Source organism: Neofelis nebulosa, chromosome 9 (assembly GCF_028018385.1).
Source record: "Neofelis nebulosa isolate mNeoNeb1 chromosome 9, mNeoNeb1.pri, whole genome shotgun sequence".
Classification (NCBI taxonomy): Eukaryota; Metazoa; Chordata; class Mammalia; order Carnivora; family Felidae; genus Neofelis; species Neofelis nebulosa.
In genome coordinates this window covers 83,149,317-83,172,616 of record NC_080790.1, presented here as the reverse complement: position 1 = coordinate 83,172,616, position 23,300 = coordinate 83,149,317, and the positions used below count along the sequence as shown (strand labels likewise).

Genomic DNA, 23,300 nt, shown 5'->3' with positions numbered 1-23,300 from the left:
CCCTGCCCGTGGTCTTCAATCTGCCGTTCCTTCCCCAGCCCTTTTCCCAGTCCCGGCCCTTCCAGGTCTGCTTTGCCCCCCACCCCAGTGACATCACCTTTATGATAAAAGATTGTCGTTATCTGACAGAGATGGGCAATGAAGAAGCCTAGGCTGGCTTCTTGTTAGGTTCACAATCATAAACCATCAAGGTATATTTAAAGCAAAGCCCCATTTCATTTTATTTGCATTTTTTTTTTCTAAGGAGTGCCTCACATTTGTTTGAGTGAGGTCATTCTCCTGTAGCAGAAACAGAACGAGCGGCTGGACTATAACGAGTATCTCTGTCCATGGGCACCCTAGGGTCACCATGTAAACTGTTAATACATTTCGTTGTCCATTTCTGTGTGGAGATAAAACATCTTATCCAGATTTACTTGATGGTATATGTCAATTATATCTCAATAAAGTTGGAAGGAGAAAGAAAAAAAATGGGATCGACAAACAGGTTTTTTTTTAAATTTTTTTTTTTAACGTTTATTTATTTTTGAGAGAGAGAGAGAGAGAGACAGAGCATGAACAGGGGAGGGAGAGAGAGGGAGACACAGAAGCTGAAACAGTCTCCAGGCTCTGAGCTGTCAGCACAGAGCCTGACGCGGCGCTCGAACTCACCGACCGTGAGCTCATGACCTGAGCTGAAGTCGGACGCTTAACCGACCACACCACCCAGGCACCCCGACAAACAGGTTTTAAATTTCGGTTGATATATCTGAAAACTTTTGCAGCAGAATTGTTTAAAAATGTGTGGCCTGTGGGGCACCTGGGTGGCTCAGTCGGTTAAGCATCCGACTCAGTTTTTGGCTCAGGTCATGATTTCACGGTTCGTGGGTTTCGGCCCTGAGTCGGGCTCTGCAATGGCAGCACAGAGCCTGCTTGGGATTCTCTCTCTCTCCCTCTCTCTCTGCCCCTCCCCTGTTTGCATACATGCTCTCTCTTTCAAAATGGTGTAGACACTATTCTTCTCTGGAGTCCAGTTGTTAACAAGTAATTTCTTCTACTTTTGTACTTAAGTCTATTTCTTGAGATAAGAGGTAGGAGTTGGGGCAGGAGCCAGTGACACCTGGGGTAGGGTGGGTCCTTATGCCCATATCATGTCCTTTCCTGGCAGTCTATAAAATGTACCATTGTACTACATCTCTGAATGATGAATTGGTGTTCTTTATCTAAGAAGAGTTTAATTATTCCATTCTTTCAAGTTTTACATATTTAGCTGATTACTGCTATAACTATGGGCATTCCACAGAACACCACACAACTTGCTTATGCTGTGACCAGTACTTAAATACTGTTCTCTGGATGCTGCCCATCCCCCCTTCCAGGTCCCCTCTCCTGGCAAAAAAAAACCACACACAGGGTGCACCTCATTGGGCCAAGCGTGGAGAGATTCCTTCCTACAATGATACCTCAGATCTTGCTCCCTGCCTACTTCTCTTGGAAAACCATTCCATTCTTCCTTAACCTGGTTTGGATCCTTGGGTGCCAAATATAGCTGTTCACTGGGAAAATTCTCTTGTCTGGCCCTCCTTTTTCCCTACAGAATCTCTGGACTTGAATTTCCTTTCTGAACCACAGACTGTGTATTACCTTCTTTAAGATAAAAGAGTTTTGCTACAAGATATTGCAGGAGTGGTGACTTTTCACATTTAGTCTTTGTATATTAAGTTATGAAGAAGGAGAGTTAAACAGAAAAAAATCAATTCAAAAGATAATAAATGGAAAAAACCCACAAGTAGTTCTCTGTTTTTTCTGGAAATTTGTGAGTTGAAAGCTGAAAGTCATTTGTTGTTTTGGGGTTTTCCTAATAATGGGTCTTAAAATATGATGGTACTTCTGTGTATAAGGAATTCTCATGCACTCTGCCATTTTACAGCCTCCAATTTTGTTCCATTTAATCTTCCCTTAAAGATCCTTTTGGACCTTTTTTTTTTTTTTTGACTCTTTTATACTGCCCTGATGTTACGGAAATGACAATGGGTTGTGTGGTTTCCTGTTCCTGCATGGCCCTCACAGCTGTGAGCACTTACCTTTAAATAGAAATTTCAGCCTCGACATCCTCTAGCCCTGGGAACAATAATACCTTTAATAAAGAGAATTTCAAGAAGAAAACAATATTATCCAGTACAGAATGGCTTTGGCTTTGGAATGTGAGTTGGCAGAGAGGACAGTCCTCAAAGTAGCTCTGTCGTCACTAATCCTCACATAGGGTGCTAGATACAGCACTAATGCACTTTGTTGAATGGGGACAAGGGACATGAGGAGGGTGTGCAGTGTCCCCTCTGCTCACAGGTTCACAGGCACCTTCCCTTCCCAGTACAGCTTTGACACATCCCCCCGAGTAAGAGTTTCCTAGAGTGGCTGCACCAAAATACCACAAGCTTGGATGGCTTCCGTCAACAGAAACTTATTCTGTTGAATAAGATTAAGTGCCCCGGAGGCCAGAAGTCTGCCGTCAAGGTGTTGACAGGGCCACACTCCTTGTCAAGGCTCTAGGAGAGGATATGCCTTTGCTTCTTCTTGGTTTCTGGTGGGTTGTTGGCAAGCCTTGGTGTTCCTTGACTTGTGGACACTCCATTCCAGTCTCTGCCATTGTCTACCTATGGCCTTCCCTTCTCCTCCACGCCTTCACATTGTCTTCTTACAAAGAGACTAGTCACTGGACTTAGGGCCTCCCTTAGCCCAGTGTAGCTCATTTTTACTAATTGTATCTGCAAAGAACTATTTCCAGATAAGATCCCATCTTGGGATTCTGGGTGGAACATGAATTTTGGGGGGGCACTATTCAATCCAGTACAGCTTCTATAAGCAAAATGACCTTCCAATGAAATTAACTTGTATTATGGACTAGCAGATTTTCATTGTAAATCTCTCAGGGCACAACTTCATTTTGAATTTCATGAAGTCCTAATCTGTGGCCTGTCTTCTCTTGATCCACTCTATTTCTTTAGAGAGCTTAGGGCACACGTTTTCAGGGTCTGGATTAGTTCCTGCCTTTTAATGTAATTAGTGGCCAGTAACCTACAAGCTTGCTTAGATATTGGAGTGTGGGCAGAAGATTATAAATAGGCTTGCTTCCTCTCCCAAAGAGATGCTTCTAGTGTATCATCTGCTAGAAGAGAAGAAGATGGGGAAGGTGAAAGGGAAGAAGCAAAAAGCTTGGTGCAAATTGGCTCAAGCGAGGACACACATACCCACCACGAGCCCTGTACATCTCTGCAATTAGGAAAGGAATTGCCTTAAAAAGAGAGAGGGAGAGTCTTGCTCAAATTTCAAACCAGATTTGCTTAAGAATACGCATGCTGCTGGGGCACCTGGGTAGTGCAGTCAGTTAAGCATCTGACTCTTGATCTCAGCTCAGGTCATGATCTCGAGGTTTGTTAGTTCGAGCCTCACATCAGGCTCTGCACTGATGGTGCAGAGCCTACTTGGGGTTCTGTCTCTCTTTCTCTCTGCCCCTCCCCAACTTGTGCATGTGCACTTTCCCTCTCTCTGTCTCAAAATAAATAAATAAACTTAAAAAAAAAAAGAATATGCATGCTGATGTGCAGAAATTTTAGAAAATATAAAAGTTCAGAGGAAAATCCCCACAAACCCAGTCCTTCCTAGAGAAAGCCACTCTAAATATTACATATAGATATTATAGTGTATATGTAAATATATTTATAAATACATATGTAAATGTGTAACATTATATAAACACACATGTATATATCCTTTCTAATCCTGCTTGTCTGTCTGCCTGTCTATCTATCTATCTATCATCTGTCTATCCATCCAACCATCTGTCCATCCATCCATCCATCCATCGTCTATCTATCTGCCTGGCATCTACCATCTACTTCTCTATTTTGGGCAGTCAGGACCCCTCAGGTGTCGGACTTCAGGGAATGAAACTGAGCAGCCAGCCACTGTACCTTGATTTCCCCTGCTGCCCTTAGGCAAGGACCTGGCGTGGCAGGGCACTGTGGCAGACCTAATCTTGGAAGGTGCAGGATTCCTCTGATGGGTGTTCTTAGCCCTGAAGACTCCCGCTCTCTCAGAAACTCTCTCAGAAATACAGTCAGACATTCCCACCCAGTTTCCTGGGGTCATTCTGCACGGTGGTCTGAGGCTCCCTGTCTCTCTGAGCTCTGTCCCCATCTTCTCTTACGGGAGTTTCCCCTATTAATCTTTTGTGCATCTAATGCCCTTTGAATGTCCGGTACGTGGCTGACCTGGACAATATCTAGTGATCTGTGTGTGTAACCACCATGTTTTTACCAAACAGTTATAACATTGGTCTCTTTTATTTAAGCAAAGGGAAGCCAGGTTCTAAGAAAAATCCTGGCTGAGTGAAAGAAAATTGTAACTTAAGTTCTCAAAATGCATGCAAAAGAAGCTTAGTGGTTGTATCCCAACTCAGTGGAGTTTATTTAGTCCAGCTTTACCTTCTGTTTGACCTTGGAGCAACCCACGTGCAGGTCCTAGAAGCCCTGCATGTTGCACTTTGGAGATGTGCTCACATCCGAAGAAGTGGAGCCAAGATGAGGAACCAGACATTCCACAAGGCCCCAAAAAGGCAGGTTTGAATGAGTGTTAGTGGGACTTGGGAGTTGATTTGACTCTCAAATCCAGAGGAAACACGGGGGATATGATTAAGACTCAAAGATTTGCATGTTGTTGCCACAAACAAAACTCCTCTGCATAGCTCTCCAGGTTATAAGTAGCTACCCAGTCTGTTGCAAGGGTCTGGGAAAGTCAGTTGGGCCAGCCCTGTCTCTGGACACCAGTATGCCCTGCCAGAAAGATGCCATGGTAGTTTCAGAAGCTAAAGTAGTACATATAATTTAAGAAGACTACATTTACAGACACAATCCATATGACTACATGAAAAACAATTCTTATCTTTCAAATTACACGGCTCTGGATGTCATTACAGTCGTAAAAGATTTTCTTTGGACTCATTTCAATCACAGTCGTGTGTGTATTTTTCACATGTTGGAGAGGAAATCTCGGCCAATGCTAAATCTCAAACATGCCCGTGGCATTCATGGAAACAAGATTAGATTTACCCTCTTCACTCAGGGTGGAGGTGCAATATTGTGATATAACAGGAAAAAAATATATATATATACACATATATGTACATGTGTATATATATATATGTATATATGTTTTTGTCCCAGTACTTGGTACAGAATTCCTAAAAAATCTTGTCATTTTCTGAGTGAGCCGAACATCCTTTGTTTTTCATAGTGGACCATTTTCAATGACAGCTGAGTTTATGCTAATGAAGTAACTCTTGCCTGGGTCCCAGATAGGTTCTGGAGGTGGACTGGTTGCCAGAAGAACCAAGCAAGTGTTTAGAAGGCTGTACCTTTCATCCCCACCCCATGACTTACAGGGAGAGGAGAGGGGTTAGTGATTGAGTTCAATAACCAAAGGCCAGTGATTTAATCAACCACGCCTATGTAACGGAACCTCCGGAAAACCCTAAACAACCAGGGTGAGAAAGCGTCCAGGTGGGTCCTGGGAGGGTGGCATGCCTGGAGAGGACATGGAAGCCCTGCACCCCTCCCCCCATGCTTTGCTCTCTGTCTCTCTTCCATTTGGCTCTCCCTGAGTTACATCCCTTATAATGAACTGGTAACCAAACAAACTGCTTTCTTGAGCTCTGTGAGCTATTCTAGCAAATTACCAAACCTGAGGAGAGGGTTGTGGGAACCCCAATTTTACAGCCAGTCAGTCAGAAGTATGGGTGGCCCAGACTTGCAATTGATGTCTGTAATGGGGACAGACATCAATTAGGGGACCATTGTATGGGACTGAGCCCTTAACCTGTAGGATCTGTGTTAATTCAGAATTAGTGTCAGAATTGAATTAAATTGTAGAAAACCAGGGTGGTGTCTGGAGAGTTGGAGAATTGCCTGGAAGAGGGAAATGCACCCATACATTTGGTGTCAGAAACGATGTTGTAAAATGAAACAGAGAAGGTGGCTCAGGAAATGGTTCTCCTATGTTGCCTTTAAGGAGCTCACCAAACCTCCCAAGGTCATAATTATGACGACCCTTTAACAAAATACCACTGCGTAAGTTTGCAAAACCCTTTCAACACACAAAATAATGGCTAAAAGCACGAGCCCACCAACCAAGTCTTAGCAGAGATGGAGAACTATTTTCAAATGTGCTGATGTTTTTTTTTTTTCTTTGTCAGATTTAATGAGGAGTAATTTATGTATGGTAAGTTTCATCTAAAATGAATATATTCTGACCATTGCATATACCTATAAAATCACCACCGTGGTCAAGAAATGGGAACAATTCCACGAACCCAGAGAGGTTCTTTATTACTCTTTTGAAGTCCTTCCTTCCCTCTATCCCTGACCCCAAGAAACCACTGATATACTATTGCCACTATAGATTAATTTGTATTTGATATAAATTGAATAACAAAGTATGGTCTCTTATGTGACTGGCTTCTTTAGCTCAGCAAAATGTTTTGGGGAGTTACCCATGTTGTTATAGGTTTCAGGGGCTCATTCCTTTTTAGTACTGAGAAGTATTCCATTAGATGGTTACAGTACATTTTGCTCTTCCATTCACCTGTTGAAGGACATTTGTTCCCCGCTTCTCCCACCACCCAGTTCCTACTATTGGAATATATATTGCTGCTATGAACATTTACCTACAAGTCTTTTGTGTAGACTTATGTTTCCATTTCTCTTGGATATATACCTAAGAGTCAAATGACTAAGGAGTGTGGTACATACAAGTTACAATTTTAAGAAACTGCTTAGTCCATACAGTCTGCTGTAATAGAATATCATAATCTGGGTGGCTTATAAACAACAGAAGTTTTTTTCTCACAGTTCTGGAGAAATTGGTGAGTCGAAGATCAATGCCCTGGTGTCTTGTAAGAGCTCATTTCCTGGTTCTTACACAGCTTTTCCTCCCTGTGTCCTCACATGGCAGAAAGGACCAGTTAGCTCTCTGGTGTCTCTTTTATAAAGGGCATTAACCCCATTCATGAGGACTCCACACTCATGACCTTATCACTTTCCAAAGGTCCCACTTTCTAATACTATCAAATTGGGAATTAGATTTCAACATATGAATTTGGGGGAGGGGCATGAACATTCAGTCTAGAGCTACTGCCAAACTGTCTTTCAAAGTCATTGGATCATTTTCCATTCCCACCAGAAATGTATGAGATTTCCAGCTGTTCCATATCCTTGTCAACACTTGATATTGTCAATCTTTATAATTCTAGAGACTCTAATGGGTGTGTAGTAGCATTTCATTGTGATTTTAATTTGCATTTTCTTGAGTATGAAAGATGTTGAACAAATTATGTATTTATTGATTACTTATATTTTACACTTTATGATATATCTTTTCAAATCTTTTACCATCTTTGAGTTACTTATATTCTTATTATTAAGTTATACAATTATTTATCTTGGATGTAAGTCTTTTCTGAGATATATGTATAGTGAACACTGACTCCTATTCTGTGGCTTACGTTTTTGTTTACTGAACTGTGTATTTTGAGTAGCAAAATTTTTTTTTGATAAAATCCAATTTATTATCTTTTTACTTCTGTTGCTTGTGTTTTTTTCTGCCTTTGTCTACTCCAAGATCATGAAGATTTTTTTTCTTCCATGACATTTATAATTGCAAATTCTACTTTTAGTCTACGATACAGTTTGTGCTAATTTTTGAATTTGGTTTGAGGTACAGGGTAATTCTCATATTTTTCTACATGGATGCCCATAGTATCGGCACAATGTCTTTCTTTTTCATTGGTTCGTTTGCCAAAAATTAATTGATCATATACGTGCAAGTCTATTTCTGGACTCTCTATTTCCCCCATGATGTCATATCTATTGTTTGATCAATATTTTGATTTTATTGCTTTATTATTATTGTGGAATTATAGTAAACTTCAAATAAATCTTTTGTCTTTGTTCTTCTTTTTAAAAATTGTTTTGTGCATTTAATATCGTTTGAACTTGCAGTCAGATTTTAAGATCAGCTTGTCAATTTCTACAAAAAAAATTCTGGGAGTTTTATTGGATTTTATTGAATTTACAGGTCAATTAAGAGAAAGCTGTCCTCTCTAATAATATTGAATATTCCATTAACAAATATGATATTATTTATGTCTTCTAAATCATGTCAGCAATGTTCTATAATATTCAGTGAAAAGTTCTTGTCTTGCACATCTTTGTTGAATTTGCTTCTATGAATTTTCATTTTGACAGTACTTATAAGTGGAATTTTGAAATATCCTTTTGTTGCTAGTATTTAAAGTCATTTGCCACTACTGTATTAAAGTGCTGTTGATTTTTGTACATTAGCCCTATGTCCTGTGACCTTGCTAAATTTACCTATTAATTCTAGTAGTTGCTTTCATCTTGAGGATTTCCTACATAAGTCAGCATGTCTGCCACAAATAAAGATATAACAGTATTCCACAAATACTGCTTCCTTAGTGATCTTGTATTAATGCTTTTTTATTTCTTGCTTAATAAATAGAAGTGTTGAGAGTGAATACCCTTAAGTATGAGGTTAACTCTGGTTTTTCATAAATATGCTTTGTCAGATCGAAGAAGTTACTCACTCTTTCTATCTTGCTAGGAGTTTCTTATCATAAATGGGTGCTGAATTTTTGTCCAGTGGTTTTCTTCATCTAATGATACAATCATTAATCCTGTTTACAGTGTGGATTACATTGATAGATTTTTTTTTCCAATGTTAAACTTGCATTTTCTGGTCTGGTACATTTGGTCGTCTGGATTTACTATTCTTGTTATATATTGCTGAATTTGATTTGCTAATTTTTTCCTTAAGTATTTTTGGACTATATTCATAATGGATATTGGTGTGTAGTTTCTTTGCATTATCTTTGCCTCATTTTGGTATTAGGGTGGAATTGACCTTGCAATGTGAGTTAGAAAGTGATCACCCCTTGTGATATCTATTTTAGCTGATATTAACATGGCCACACCAGCATTCTTATGCTTACTATTTGCCTGGTGCATCTTTTTCATTCATCTACTTTCAACTTATTTGCATCTTTATAATTATGTTGTGTTTCTTATAAATAGAATACATTTGAATCTTGTTTTATAATCAATTCTGGTAATCTCAGTTTTTCACTGGAGCATTGGTCCATTAATATTTAATGTAATTATTGTGACGAGAGGAAAAACTCTCTAAAAGCCTGATATACAAGGTAAACCATTTTAGATTTCTTTCTAATTGATGTAAGTATGACTATACATAAGCTTTGTTCAAACCAAAAGCCTGATTTATGGCTGGCCATACATGCAGTATACACTGGCTTTGTGAATGAGCAGCCTAAAGGAAAACCATCTTGTCTTGAGATATCTGTCAATGTTCTTACTCCCTGCATTCCTTTATGATAAAAAGTGTGATTCTCACTTATATGTTAATCTGTAATCTTTTGAGCTTTTACAAGATGTAAAAAAGTACATAACCCTGTAAAAATGGTTCATTCTCCAGAGTACTTTCTTCCCTGTGAAGAGCGTGTTTCCTGGGCAGCTGTCCTAACTTGGGCTTCAATAAAATTCTTTCTTTTAGAGATTCTAAAAGATTCAGTCAATTTGCATCCACCATTGTTATGATTAGATTTAAATCAACCACTTTATTACTTATTCTCTCTTTCCTTCCTCTGTTTTTCCCCTTTCCTGCATTCATTTTATTTGAATATTTTCTAGAATTCTATTTTAACTTTATTCTCATCCATACTTCTTTGCATTATGTTTACTGCTCTACAATATAAAGTTCTCACTCTTTTACATGATGCTTTGCATTAACATTATACCACTTCACATAAAATACAGAAATCTTATAACCATGTAGGTCCATTAAGTGTACCAACTTTTAATCATCCTTGAGAACAAAAGTGAGAAAGCTATTTGTTTCCACAATAAATCTCTGGATTCCTCTGATACTGACAGTTGAGGCCTTAATGATCAGTTATTGCATATTTTGTGGCTATGAACCCTCCTGGACATTAGAGTCATACTCCCGACCATGCTTATGGCTCCTTGTAAGGGTAACTTCTATGACATTGCATCTGAAGAAGAGGTAGCTTCATGTGACTTTCAGCATGAGACTTCCCATTCAAGAACAGGAGTAGACAGACCCCAGAGAAGCCCATTTATAGATGGGGACTGCCAGTGAAACCCTCTCCTAGTTTGGAGCTACAGCAACTGCATTTTCTGAGATGTACAGGGAGACTTGACTAGGTGTTGATGAATAGATACCATGAGACTAATTAAGAGATGATAAAGGGCCACAAAGAAGTATGGGTTATGAGGGCCAGAAACTGAATAATGAACACTAAGGATTAGAGTTTGGAGTGAAACTGGAATGATCTATAAAAAGCGGCAGATTCTGAGCAACTGACCAAAGCTGCATCCGTGGTGGGGCTCTGGAATGACAACGTGATAGTTATTAGCACCCCATATTTCTTTTTCTTTTAGGCACCTGATAGGATTGCACTTCAAGCTCCACCAAGTGTCTATGCCTGGCCAAGTTTTGAGTTTGAATACGTTTGGGGAAGAAGTGATTTATATTATTTATGAGATGGGGCACTTGCTAGCCGAGATGAGATTCCATAAGTCTTTTTTCCCACTGGTGCAGTGCCCAGCAATGTTTAATATGGTGCCTGCTCTTTAAGCCCAAGGTCTTGAGCAACCATGATGCATAGAGCCTTCTTCTGGCAAGTAGTGTAAACAAGAAATACGTCTGTTGTTTTAGGCCAACAAAGGTTTAGAAGGATGTTTATTACCACAGCATAACCTGGCCCTTCCTGACTATCAAAAAAGATCTATGAACTCTTGCTTCTGTTAAAATCAAACACAAATGGAAACCAGACTTGAAAATTCCCTAAGCAGACAAAACCAGTCTAGCCATACTAGCAACACTTAATTTAGCTTATTTTGTAAGACTTTCTTGGCTAGCCTGACCTGGGTCCCTTTTTGCCTATGCCTCTGAAAATCATTAGCAAAATTTAAATAATTCCCTAAAATTGATATGAAGTAACCACTAACCAATTTCCTTTCAATTTAAGAAAATTCTAATACTGTAACCAATCACTATAAAGAAAAGTATCTGCCTTTATGCTATATAAGCTGCTTTCTAACAACATACTTATGATCTTCATTCCATGTTTTGATTTGGGTGCTCCTGGTTTGCGAACTGCATTTTTGGGTGTATGCACAATAAACTTTTACTAATTACTACTGCAGTGATTCATTGGTTTTACTTCTGATTTTTTCCCTCAACTTTGGTGCTTCTGAAATCCTTAAAATGAGGTTGGTTCTAGTTATGGCTTTTATGAGACCTGGTTGTAAAGTAACCAGATTTATGTGTGGAAGTCTTAACTTCCAGTACTGGAGAATGTGACTAGATAAGAAGAGATAGGGTCTGTAAAGAGGGAATTAAGTTAAAATGAGGTCTTAAGAGTGGGGTTCTAATCCATTAGGACTGCTGTCCTTATAAGAAAAGGAAGGGACACCAAGAGGGTGCACAGAGGAAAGACCACCCAAGACACAGCAAGATGGCGGCCAGTTGCTAGTCAGGAGGAGAGGTCTCACCACAAACCAACCCTGCTGCACCTGGACCTCAGACTTCTCCAGGACTGTGAGAAAATACATTTCTTTTGTTTAAGTCTCCCAGTTTGTGCTATTTGTTATGGCAGCCCTAATGGACTAATATGGGATCCGTGTCTCCCTGATTGTCTCATGTTTCTTTTTAATTCATCCTCATTACTTGAGCTTGCTGTAAACTCAGTTTCGTAAAAACAAAAGCCTAACTAATTACTGATTCTACACACATGTGAAAAGCACAGAAAGTTCAGAACACAACACAGTACAGTAAAAATGATCCTTACTATATGTCAGATACTGGAAAGGTATGGAGAATATCATAAGGAAATGTATCCATCGACCTTAGAGGAAATTAAATAATGAATCCAGCTAACTTTCTATTTTGTTTGAATAATGAATCCAGCTAATTTTCTATTTTGTTTGAAGGGCCATGGGCACATTAAACTCTATCATAGAGCATTTCCTTGACAACCACTTGCTCTGACTGGCAAAGGAAATCAACTAAGAAAACCAACAATTACCTAGCAGGCACTGCATAATGACAGAAAAGACAGAAAGGAAGCTTTAACGTCACTCCTAAAGAAAAGAAATAGAAGATCTGCAACCATGGACAGGAGATTTAACATGAGATTTACCAACCCTCCTAGGGTTGATATCCCTGAATGTTTGTTACTTAGAACCTCAGAGAACAGAGACCAGGAAGTTGACCTGAGTAGACGTCAGAAAATTTAATAGAGAGAAGTACCAGTGGCAGGATTTTACTGATTAAATTATTATTAAATTAAAAAATGCTTTTCAATGGTTTCTAGGTATCTCAAACTCAGAAGGTCAAAACTAACTTAATAGTAATCACCCAGGCCCCAGCAACACCTGTTCCTCATCCATAATCCCATCGAAGGAAATCCCCAGCCTAGTACCTCTGAGTCAATGTCATCTTGTCTCCCTCACCCTCCCATCAACTTAGAGCAAATGCCCACAGGACTATCTTTCACCAACATTGCAGGAAAAGCAATTTAAAGGCTATTTAGGGGCGCCTGGGTGGCGCAGTCGGTTAAGCGTCCGACTTCAGCCAGGTCACGATCTCGCGGTCCGTGAGTTTGAGCCCCGCGTCAGGCTCTGGGCTGATGGCTCGGAGCCTGGAGCCTGTTTCCAATTCTGTGTCTCCCTCTCTCTCTGCCCCTCCCCCGTTCATGCTCTGTCTCTCTCTGTCCCAAAAATAAAAAAAAATAAAAAAAAAAAAAAAAAAAAGTTGAAATTTACTCATCACCTACTATGTGCCAGGCATCTATGTGTATTTTTTCACATCCTCCTCAAAACCACTGTCTGAGGTCAGATTAATCATCCCATTTTATACCTGAGAAAATGGAGACACAAATGGATTGAGTCACTTGCTCAAAAATTGTACAGCTTGTAAGGTTCACCTCCCCCTTACGCACAGAGCTCCCTACATTCTTGGCCAGAGGAAACTGTCTACTTGTATCTGAAGCCTCTCACCTCCTATCCTAGGAAGCTGAATGAAATGAAAGGAAATAAAGAGCTCAAAAGAGGACAAGAAAAAGTTGCTTATCGCCGCCGCTCCCCCTGCCCCGAAGAGTCTGTTCAAGTTTGTGCACAGCACTTCTATGGGAAAAGCTGAGCCTACCAAGTCCAGCCCGATGGACTGCATGATGTGGCATCCCTTAGGATGTGAAGAGAGCTCTGTGGCTTAGAAGCGCTCGTGTACATGGACTTCTATTAATAACACCCGACTCTGACACCAATTTTGATGTGTGTGATTTATCCCACAATACCAAGCAATGAACTCCACTGGAGATAGCAGAAGATCCCATAGATTAAGGACTCAGTCCACAGGAATGTCCTCCCCACCCTCGCTTCAGATGCCAACTACACGTCCTGGTTGTCACCTCTGCCTCCCACAAATAGGCTATAGATCGGAGGTCCTGACACCCCCTCCTCAGATTCTAGTAATTTGCTAGAGTGGTTCCCAAAACGCAGAGGAACATTTTACCGACTAGATTACCAGCTTGTTATAGAAGGATATAACTCAGGAATAACCAGATGTAAGAGATGCATAGGGTAAGATATGGAGACAGGATATGGAGCTTCCATAAAAATTAAAAATTTATTTTGAGAGAGACCAAACCCATGCAGGTGCACACATGTGGGGGAGGGGCAGAGACAGAATCTCAAGCAGGCTCCGTGCTCAGTGCAGAGCCCAACATGGGGCTTGATCTTACAACTGTGAGACCATGACCTGGGTCAAAACCAAGAGTCTGATGCTCAACCAGCTGGGCCACCCAAGTGCCCCAGTCCTTTTGGTTTTTCATGGAGGGTTCGTCACATAGGCATGCATGATTAAATCATTGGCCATTGGTGGTTGAACTCAATTTCCAGCCCTTCTCTGCTCCCTGGAGGTCTAGGGGTGAGGACTGAAAATTTTAACCCTCTAATCACATGGTTGGCTCCCCAGGAGACCAACCCCCAACATTAGGTGACTGGGGGGTTCCCAAATTTGCCTCTTTAACATAAAAAGGCATACCGTGTTGCAAGTGCCATCAATGGAAATTCTAAGGGTTTTATGAACTCCGTGCCCTGAGTGGGGATGGAGACCAAATATATATTTATCATAAGTCACAATATCACACACACCAAACATCCTTTACTTATTCCGTGACAGACACCATTTTCATGGTTAGGTGTGTTAACTCACTTTAATTCTCGCACACAACCTGATCTCCATTTTACAGAAAGGAAACTGAGGCCCAGAGGATAACTCACCTAAAGTCACACCGATGCAAGCTGTGCGGCCAGCAACTGAACTAAGGCATATGGCCTTGCTGTCTGTGCTCTTGGCCACACTTTACTGCCTCTTGAATGATGTTATTGGAGCTAAGACCCCTTTAAGGGAGGAAAGTCATAAACCAGAGAGAATCATGAAGGAAAATCCAACCCCACACAAATGTTTTCTCTCAGATCCAATGCAGCTTCCTCTGGCAAGCTGCTCCCTGTTGTCCTAGTTTGGTTTAAACCTGTCATCTCATCCTCACAACCAGCAAGGCTAATGGCTGTCCCTCCTCCATCAAGTGACTGCCCTAAGGGTTACAGGCCCACCATTCTTCTTCTCGTGCCCCATGCCTAGGCAGCCCCAGCATGGACAGGTGCTCCCTGAAGGTGTGAGAAGGAAGGATATTGGGACTCCTCTTTCCCACTGGTTTCATCCAACCTCTAGCATTTAGGGTCAGGGAGAAATTCTACTGTTAGGTGGTGGCAGCATGTCAGGAGAACACCCCTGTTTGCTCACAGCTTCCTTGACAAATCGGAATTCAAACTGAGTGTCACTAGGGAGTCAGGGAGGGAGAGCTGTGGTCTCCGGAGATGGCCAGAGCTGCAGGTCCCAGGGCAAGCACAGCCTTTGCACAGTCTCTCCTAGTCCCCATCCTCCATTCATTTATTCACTCTTTGTGCAGCATTCATTCCTGTGCATGACTCAGCACGCCTGCAAGGCTCAGTGCTACATGCTGGTCCTATGATGACAGCACAAGCTGCTAGGAAAGAAATCATGGGGGTCACCTGGCAACTGTTTGGCAAAGTTAGGCTGGCAATGGTATGACAAGATGAGATGAGATCAGAGGAGGGCAAGGAATTCCAGCATACATCGTCTGGAAATTTGGGATATAAGGCTAGCAACAAGCATTCATAATAAATAGGGGGGCTAACTGAATGAAAGGTAAAAGCTCTCCGTGAAAAACTGTTGCTGGGGATGGCTGGCTTGCAAAAGCAGTGGGAGGGGAACTTTTCACATCCCTCCAAAAGGGATGCTGAGCCACATAAAATAAGTTGTATTCAGGGGCACCTGGGTGGCTCAGTGGGTTAAGCACCTGACTTCGGCTCAGGTCATGATCTCGCAGTCTGCAGGTTCGAGCCCCACGTCGGTCTCTGTGCTGCCAGCTCAGAGCCTGGACCCTGCTTCTGATTCTGTGTCTCCCTACCTCTCTGCTCCTCCCCTGTTCATGCTGTCTCCCTCAAAAATAAATAAACATTAAAAAAAAAAACAACCTACACCATTCTGAAGGTTGTCCTCAAAACAAGTAATTAAAAAAAAAAAGGTTGTATTCAATAAATGACTTCCTGACAATCTGTATCTTTGTAATAAAAATGACAATGAAGAACATTAAGCATGTGGAGATCTGATAATTCACCTACAAGTCTCAAAGGAGCAAGAAGAGTCAGTAGGAGATGTGAACCCAGATGTCTGGGTCTGGGGTGTGGCTATCTCTGCTTTTATTTAAATTTTTTGTTTAATGTTTATTTATTTTTGAGACAGAGAGAGACAGAGCATGAACAGGGGAGGGGCAGAGAGAGAGGGAGACACAGAATCGGAAGCAGGCTCCAAGCCATCAGCCCAGAGCCCGATGCAGGGCTTGAACTCACGGACAGCAAGATCGTGACCTGAGCCAAAGTCCGACGCTCAACCGACTGAGCCACCCAGGCGCCCCTGCTTTTAACCACTACATACAGTCCTTTCACACCATGAGTGATGAGGGAGCATAAGGTAAGCTGAGAGCAAAGTACAAGCTTTCCCTCCCCCCCTACCCCCCCACCCCCGCCTCCTCAGGTGGGATATGTGTGACATTCCTCAGGCACTCCCGGTTGCCCAAGAACGAAGGAAAAGACAAAAAACAAATGGCTAAGCTGAGAGTCTCCATCAGTTTGTAAATACCTTGGTAATATTAGAAGAAAAATGCATTCTTATCAATAGCCTAAAGTCCAAGAACTCCCTACTGTCTTAATGTTAATGCTTTGCTAGAAGGAAAAAACAACCTTAGCTCGACAATAGCTAGACCTCAGTATCCTGTGAGTCTTCTTTAGCATATGAAAACCTCTTTGGAAACTTCCCTTTTGACTTTACCTCCCCCACCCCAGTAATATATAACCAGTCATTCTTCACAACCCCAGTTCAGCTCTTTCTGCCCACAGGTACTGTCCCCGTACTTTAATAAAATCACCTTTTTGTACCAAAGATGTCTTCAAGATTTATTTCTAGGCCGTCAGCTCCGAACAACCCCACCTCTCCAAAATCTCATCAATGGGGACAACAACCCCCCTCCACGCTAGGCTGTTCCGAAGCTTTAATAAGGAAAAGTATGTAAAACACCATCAATGTGAATGGCCCAAGGTCTGGGCTCAGACATTTTCATTTGCCCCCCTTTACCACTCTCTCATTCACTGTGGTCCTAGAGGACAGACTCTAGCACAGCAAGATGCCAAATGAAGATATCACTAGGGAAAGGAAAGGCAGAGGGAAAGAAAGCTGGAGGGAGAGAGGGAGAGGTGAGGGACAGCATGGAGTAGCAGTCAGGAGCAGACGTGCTCTGGGGCCATCTGCTTGGGTTCAGGTCTCAGGCCTGGCTTGTACTAGCCTTTTGGACCTCTCAGATGAGTTGGAGGAGGGGGGCGATGGGGAAAGACGGGACACAAAAGAAACCTTGGCAATATCGCCTTGTTGCTTATTCAGCAAATCGACCCAGGAGAACCAGGGAGGAACAATCTGCTTGCAGTAAGAACCATCTGCCTACAATAAATGAAGCAGTGCCATGTTTAAAACCAGGTACCTACGAACAAGGAGCCAACTACCATGCCGTGTCCATGAGCTGATATGATATAACAATAACAGCCAGGACTCACGGGGCACTCACTATACAAAAAGCTTAATATGAATTTTCCAGTGACCCTATGAGCTAAGTAATATTATCGACCCAATTTTATAGAAATGAGGCCCAGAGATAATCAGAATCTTTCCTGGAGCCACACCTTGGATTTGGCCAAATAAGGCAATTCTGTTTAGGAGGAAGAATGCTGGCTTCATGGCCAACTGGACCTGAGCCCAGAGTACTCATCGGTAACACATGGATTCTCTCCTAACCCTTCTGGCTCCATAAGTTGAAAACTCAGAAGGATGGGGCACCTGGCTGGTTCAGTCCAGTCAGTAGAACAGGCAGCTCTTGACCTTGGTGTCATGAGTTCGAGCCCCATGTTGGCTGTAGAGATTAATTAAAAACAAAATCAGAAAGAAAGAGAAAGAAAGAAAGAAAGAAAGAAAGAAAGAAAGAAGAAAGAAAGAAAGAAAGAAAGAAAGAAAGAAAGAAAGAAAGAAGAAAGAAGGAAAGAAAGAAAGAAAGAAAGAAAGAAAGAAAGAAAGAAAAAAGGAAGGAAGGAAGGAAAGAAGGAAGGAAGGAAGGAAGGAAGGAAGGAAGGAAGGAAGGAAACAAGAAAACTCAAGAGGCAAGAATAAAAGGAAAAAGGTTGGAATGAGACAGTCCTGTGTGTTCATGTCCAGACTGTCCTGGCAGCATGCCCTTGTTCAATTTATTTTAACTTCCTTTGCTTTGTTTTCTTCATCCGTGAAATGTGTTTGTTAATTCATGCCTCATAGTAAAAAGCAACAATTTAATAAAATAGTAAGTGTCAAAGTGACCCCATGCAGGGCCTGGATATAATAGCTGCACCTCTCTTCCTGCTATGGCTTTGGCCCTGAGATTCAACTGGGGATACTAGTTATCATTTTAGAGCTATTTGGGTTTTGGCTCTGCTCCCTCTGCCTATCACGAAGGGTGTGCTCTGGTGAAATATCCAACAAGAGGGAGAAACACATGGGGCAAGAGACCTGGAGAATCAGATTCATTGGTATTTCGACAGTTCTGGAACAGCTCCTCTTTAGTAAGAAAGCAATTCTTTAGTGAATAAAGATCTGGAGAGTTGTCCAATGTAACCCGCAAATCACAGATCGCTTTCCAGATGACTCAGACTTTCTGCTGAAAGAGCATGCTTATGACTGCTGCCCTCAGGAAGGCCCCTTCCTCAATGAAAGGGTGAGTTCAAGGCCCTTAGCTCAAAATACAACTGGACTGCATTAAATACCAGTTGCTTTCAAACTGCTTTCTAAATCTGGCCCTGGAGCTTCTCTGGTTTCACGTAGGGGCACAGAAGTGCCCGAGCACACACTTAATACTCACTGTGCTTTGGGTGACCACAGAGTGACCCAGGAGTGACGTGTGGGCAACCCCCCTGGAGCCAACACAACAGCAGCTTTGCCCATTGGAGGTCACAACAGTGCCTTCAGCAGATACTCTGGTCAGTTGAAAATTATAATTTTATTTTGAAATGATCATTTAAAAAAAAATGTCCAAGTGGAAACAATTTAACTTTGGGAAAATCAAACAACTGTCACTGGCCAAGAAACCCCAACCAGAAACCGAGCTGTGATTGGCTTTAGATATAAATTCTAGAGAAATTTCAGGGTGAAGTCAGATTCTCAAGTTCAGAGGCAACACCAAAGAAGCAACAGACTCCAATGTTAGAAATAGGATGTCCTGTGAAAATTATAAGAGGTGGGATTTAGAAAGTCATTTGTGAAGGAAAGTTTGAAGAATTACCCCGGAATGGACAGTCAAGAGGTGGCTTTGATGTTATCACAGATAAGCGCTCTCAGTGGCTCAGCCAGTGATGGGGGTTACAGTAAGCAAGTAATACCAAATAACTTAGATTTAAATGAAATCAGATTATCTTTAGGAGATGAAGTGTGAAATTAACACATCACGGTTTAGAGGGGCCACCTAGGAGTGGAATAGGGCCACTAACTCCATTATAACAAAACCAGAGGTATGAAAATATCTAAAGACCAAATGGTGGCGAAAGGTGATCTCAGAGCTTCAACCAGCCCAGTCTGAGGAGAGAACCACCCATGTTCTAAATGTATTATTGTTTTAGGTCAAGATACATCAGCTGCTCTCAACCTAAAGGTGAGAAACCATTAGTTCTCAAACGTTGGTAATCACCTGAGGTGTCTAATGTTAAAGTACAGATTCCCAGGGTCCATTCCCAGAGAGTCTGGGATGGGGTTTGGACATCTGAATATTCATCAGTCCCACCTAAGTGATTCTGAAGCACATGGCAGGAGGTCATTCCCATGGCAGTTCCATGGGCAGTCCCAATCTCTCCTCCCAGTTTCAGACAACTTGGCTTCCTGTGGAACTTGTCCAGAAGGAAAGAATGTGTAGCCCTGATGAGTCTAGCATCTTGCTGAACAGTTAGAGATTCTCATTATGAATAAGTTAATTGATGTCTGACTTCATGTATGGTTTTTTTCTCCTTCACTTGGTGAATCCATCCTAGATATCTTGGGTTACATTTTGAGAGCCTTTTGCTCCCTGCACTATCTATTTTTTGCATAAAGTCCTCACCATAAAATATTGTGTGCCTGATGAATTAAATAACTAATGGTAAAAGGGAAAAACATTAAAAAAAACACAATGTTTGCATGATCTCTGGTTGGGCATAATCTCTGAAAGCAAGATATGAAACCCACAGTCAACAAAAGAGTACATTAGGTTTGAGCTCATAAAAATTTATAACTTTTATAGGATAAAAGATACCATAATCTAAGAAAAAAAATTTTTTATTTATTTTGAGAGAGAGAAAGAATGAGTGGAGGAGGGGCAGAGACAGAGGGGACAGAGGTTCTGAAGCTGGCCCCATGCTGACAGCAGATAGCCCAATGTGGGGCTTGAACCCACAAACCAGATTGTGATCTGAGCTAAAGTTGAATGTTTAACCCACTGAGCCACCCAAGTGCCCCTAAAAACATTTAAGTGACACAATAAGGGAAAATATTTGATTTGTATGTAATACTCAAAAGTTTAAAATTTAGATAATTCAATGAGTTTCTACAAATCACTTGAAAATTAAAAAACAGCAAAGAAAAATGGACGAGATATGATACTTGCATACAATAACTGGGACATATAAAAAATTCATTATTTAAAAAAAAATTTTTTTTTAACGTTTATTTATTTTTGGGACAGGGCGAGACAGAGCATGAATGGGGGAGGGGCAGAGAGAGAGGGAGATGCAGAATCTGAAACAGGCTCCAGGCTCTGAGCCGTCAGCACAGAGCCAGATGCGGGGCTCGAACTCATGGACCGCGAGATCATGACCTGAGCCGAAGTCGGATGCTTAACCTACTGAGCCACCCAGGTGCCCCCAAAAATTCATTGTTTATAAGAAATTTCAGTTTAACTGAGCGTCCTTCATGTTTTTAAAGTCTGGCCACCCTAAGAGGATATGAACTTCCAATTTACAGAATGAGAAACACTAATAATCCAAGATCGTTGCAAAGATGCTTCATATCATCATACAAACTAAAACAAACAAGATTAACCCTTTTGTGCTCATTCAATTGGAAAACACTAAGAAGAAATAACTCTTATAGACATCGATAAAAGAAAACATGCATTTAACGTACTGTCTATGGAAATGTAAGACCATGTAGGGTTTCTGGAAAATTCTAGCAGCTATGGTATAACAACTAAAATTAAGGTCCAATATTGTGTACTACCTTGACATTTGGTAAAATGCGGAGGGTCCTGAGTGGCATAACTCCAAGTTCTGCTCCTCAGCCTGACCGCTCACTGGCCAAATAGCCCTTCCTATCAATGGGACCAGGCCCTATACTTGCTCATTCCTGAGTATCAGGCGTCAGTCTCCTGACAGCCTGTGGAATGATTTGAAACAAGCCAATCACATCATCCTGGGGGAACCAGGAGGTACCTCTCTTCTTGTTACCACAAAGCCTTACTCCCATATCCCTGATTGTTCTCTCTGTTCCCAAGTGCAGCACCCATGTGGCCTTGCATGGTGTGCAATGTCCTCCTCCCCTGGGCTATGAGTGTATGTATCTAACTGTTGTCATCTGTTTATTGTTGGGTGTCACTCCTTATCCCTGGGGGAAGAATCCTTCCCTCACCAACTGGATGAGCAGCATCTTTTAAATTTTTTAAGGTACCCACTTTTTAACCCAGAAATTTCATTTCCAAGAACGTACCCTATAAAAATACTCACGCAGAAACAATAATATTCATCGCAATGTTGTAGTTTTCAAAAGTGAAAATTTGGTCACAACCTGAATTTCTATCATCAGGAAACGGTTAAATAACTTACCATCAATATAATCTGGGAAATACTCCATAACAAATGATATAGAATGAATTGTTATATTTAAGCAATGCATATAATATAACCCCACCCAGTTTATGCAAAATAATATCTATCTAGACACACACACATGCACGCGAGCGCTCACATATGCATATAATAAAGACAGGGAGGGTGCCTGGGTGACTTAGTTGGTTAAGCATCTGTCTCTTGATTTTGGCTCAGGTCACGATCTCACCATTCCTGAGACACGGCATAGGGTTCTGCTCTGACAGCATGGAGACTGCTTGGGATTCTCTCTCTCCTTCTCTTCCTGCCCCTTCCCCCACCTTGCATCGCATGTGCTTTCTCTCTCAAGATAAATAAATAAACATTAAAAAAAAGAAAAGACAGGGAAGGAAAATGCCAAACTGATCAAAGGGCTTGCTTAGAGAGTGAGGAGAGGGGAAAGTGGAAGCTTTTGTGTTTTTATGCTGTGTAATTTTGTACTGTTTGGCACTTCTACGATAAAAATGCATTCCTGTATCACTTATGTGGTGTGATGTAAATTTAAAGATAAGAAAAGTTAGGGGAGCCTCGGTGGCTCAGTCAGTTGAGCTTCCGACTCTTGATATCTGCTCAGGACATGATCTCAGGGTCTGGCCTCAAGCCCCCCATTAGTGCAAAGCCTGCTTAAGATTCTCTCCCTCTGCTCCTCTCCCCCACTCATACAGTCTCTCTAAAATAAGTTTTGGGGTGCTTGGGTGGCTCAGTCGGTTGGCCGTCCAACTTCGGCTCAGGTCATGATCTCGCGGTTCGTGAGTTCAAGCCCCGTGTCAGGCTCTGTACTGACAGCTCAGAGCCTGGAGCCTGTTTCAGATTCTGTGTCTCCCTCTCTCTCTGACCCTCCCCCGTTCATGCTCTGACTCTCTCTGTCTCAAAAATAAATAAGTGTTAAAAAAAAATTAAAAAAAAATTTTAAAAAATAAGTTTTTAAAAAAGATAAGAAAAGCAAATCAAACTATATATAAAAGTTTCACAGTCTAGGGGAACCTGGGTGACTCAGTCAGTTAAGCATCCAACTTCGGCTCAGGTCATGATCTCGCAGTTTGTGAGTTCGAGCCCCGCGTCGGGTTCTGTGCTGACAGCTCGGTGCCTGGAGCCTCCTTCAGATTCTGTCTCTCCTTCTCTCTGTCCCTCCCCTGCTCATGCTCTGTCTCTCAAAAATAAATAAACAATTTAAAAAAAAAAGTTTCACAGTCTAACACCTGGTAAATGTTTGAGGTAATGTAATGAAACTAAGCAATGGGCTGACTTGCCTGAATATTCCAGCACCAAAGACGTCTTCTGGGCCTCAATGCCCTGTGTTGACAGCCTGTGAAGTTTTTCTCAGCTTCTCCCCAGAAGGAGTCCTTACGCAAAAATGCCTCATTCACATATTCTGTAGGAGTCATGTAATCAAGGCTGCTAACACAATTTTGCAAATCCTTTTCAACTCCCTTCCTATCTCATCTTTTATTTAAATTCATTATTGCATGCAACATGTTAAACACAAAACAAACGAAAAGCATATGAAGGGAATGAGGGTGAGGTCCAGTGAATGAGAGAAAAGAAAAATGGTAAAGTACGGATTATCCTAGTGAAAAGACCAGAAGAGCCTTTGACAACAGTTTC

General features: G+C 41.5%; 1 protein-coding gene across 1 annotated transcript in view; it reads right to left on the bottom strand.

Moving 5' to 3' along the window:
• SLC9A4 (solute carrier family 9 member A4) overlaps positions 1–23,300 on the bottom strand; it is a 70,534-nt gene that overhangs the window by 40,767 nt on the left and 6,467 nt on the right. The gene's annotated exons all lie outside the window — the stretch shown is intronic.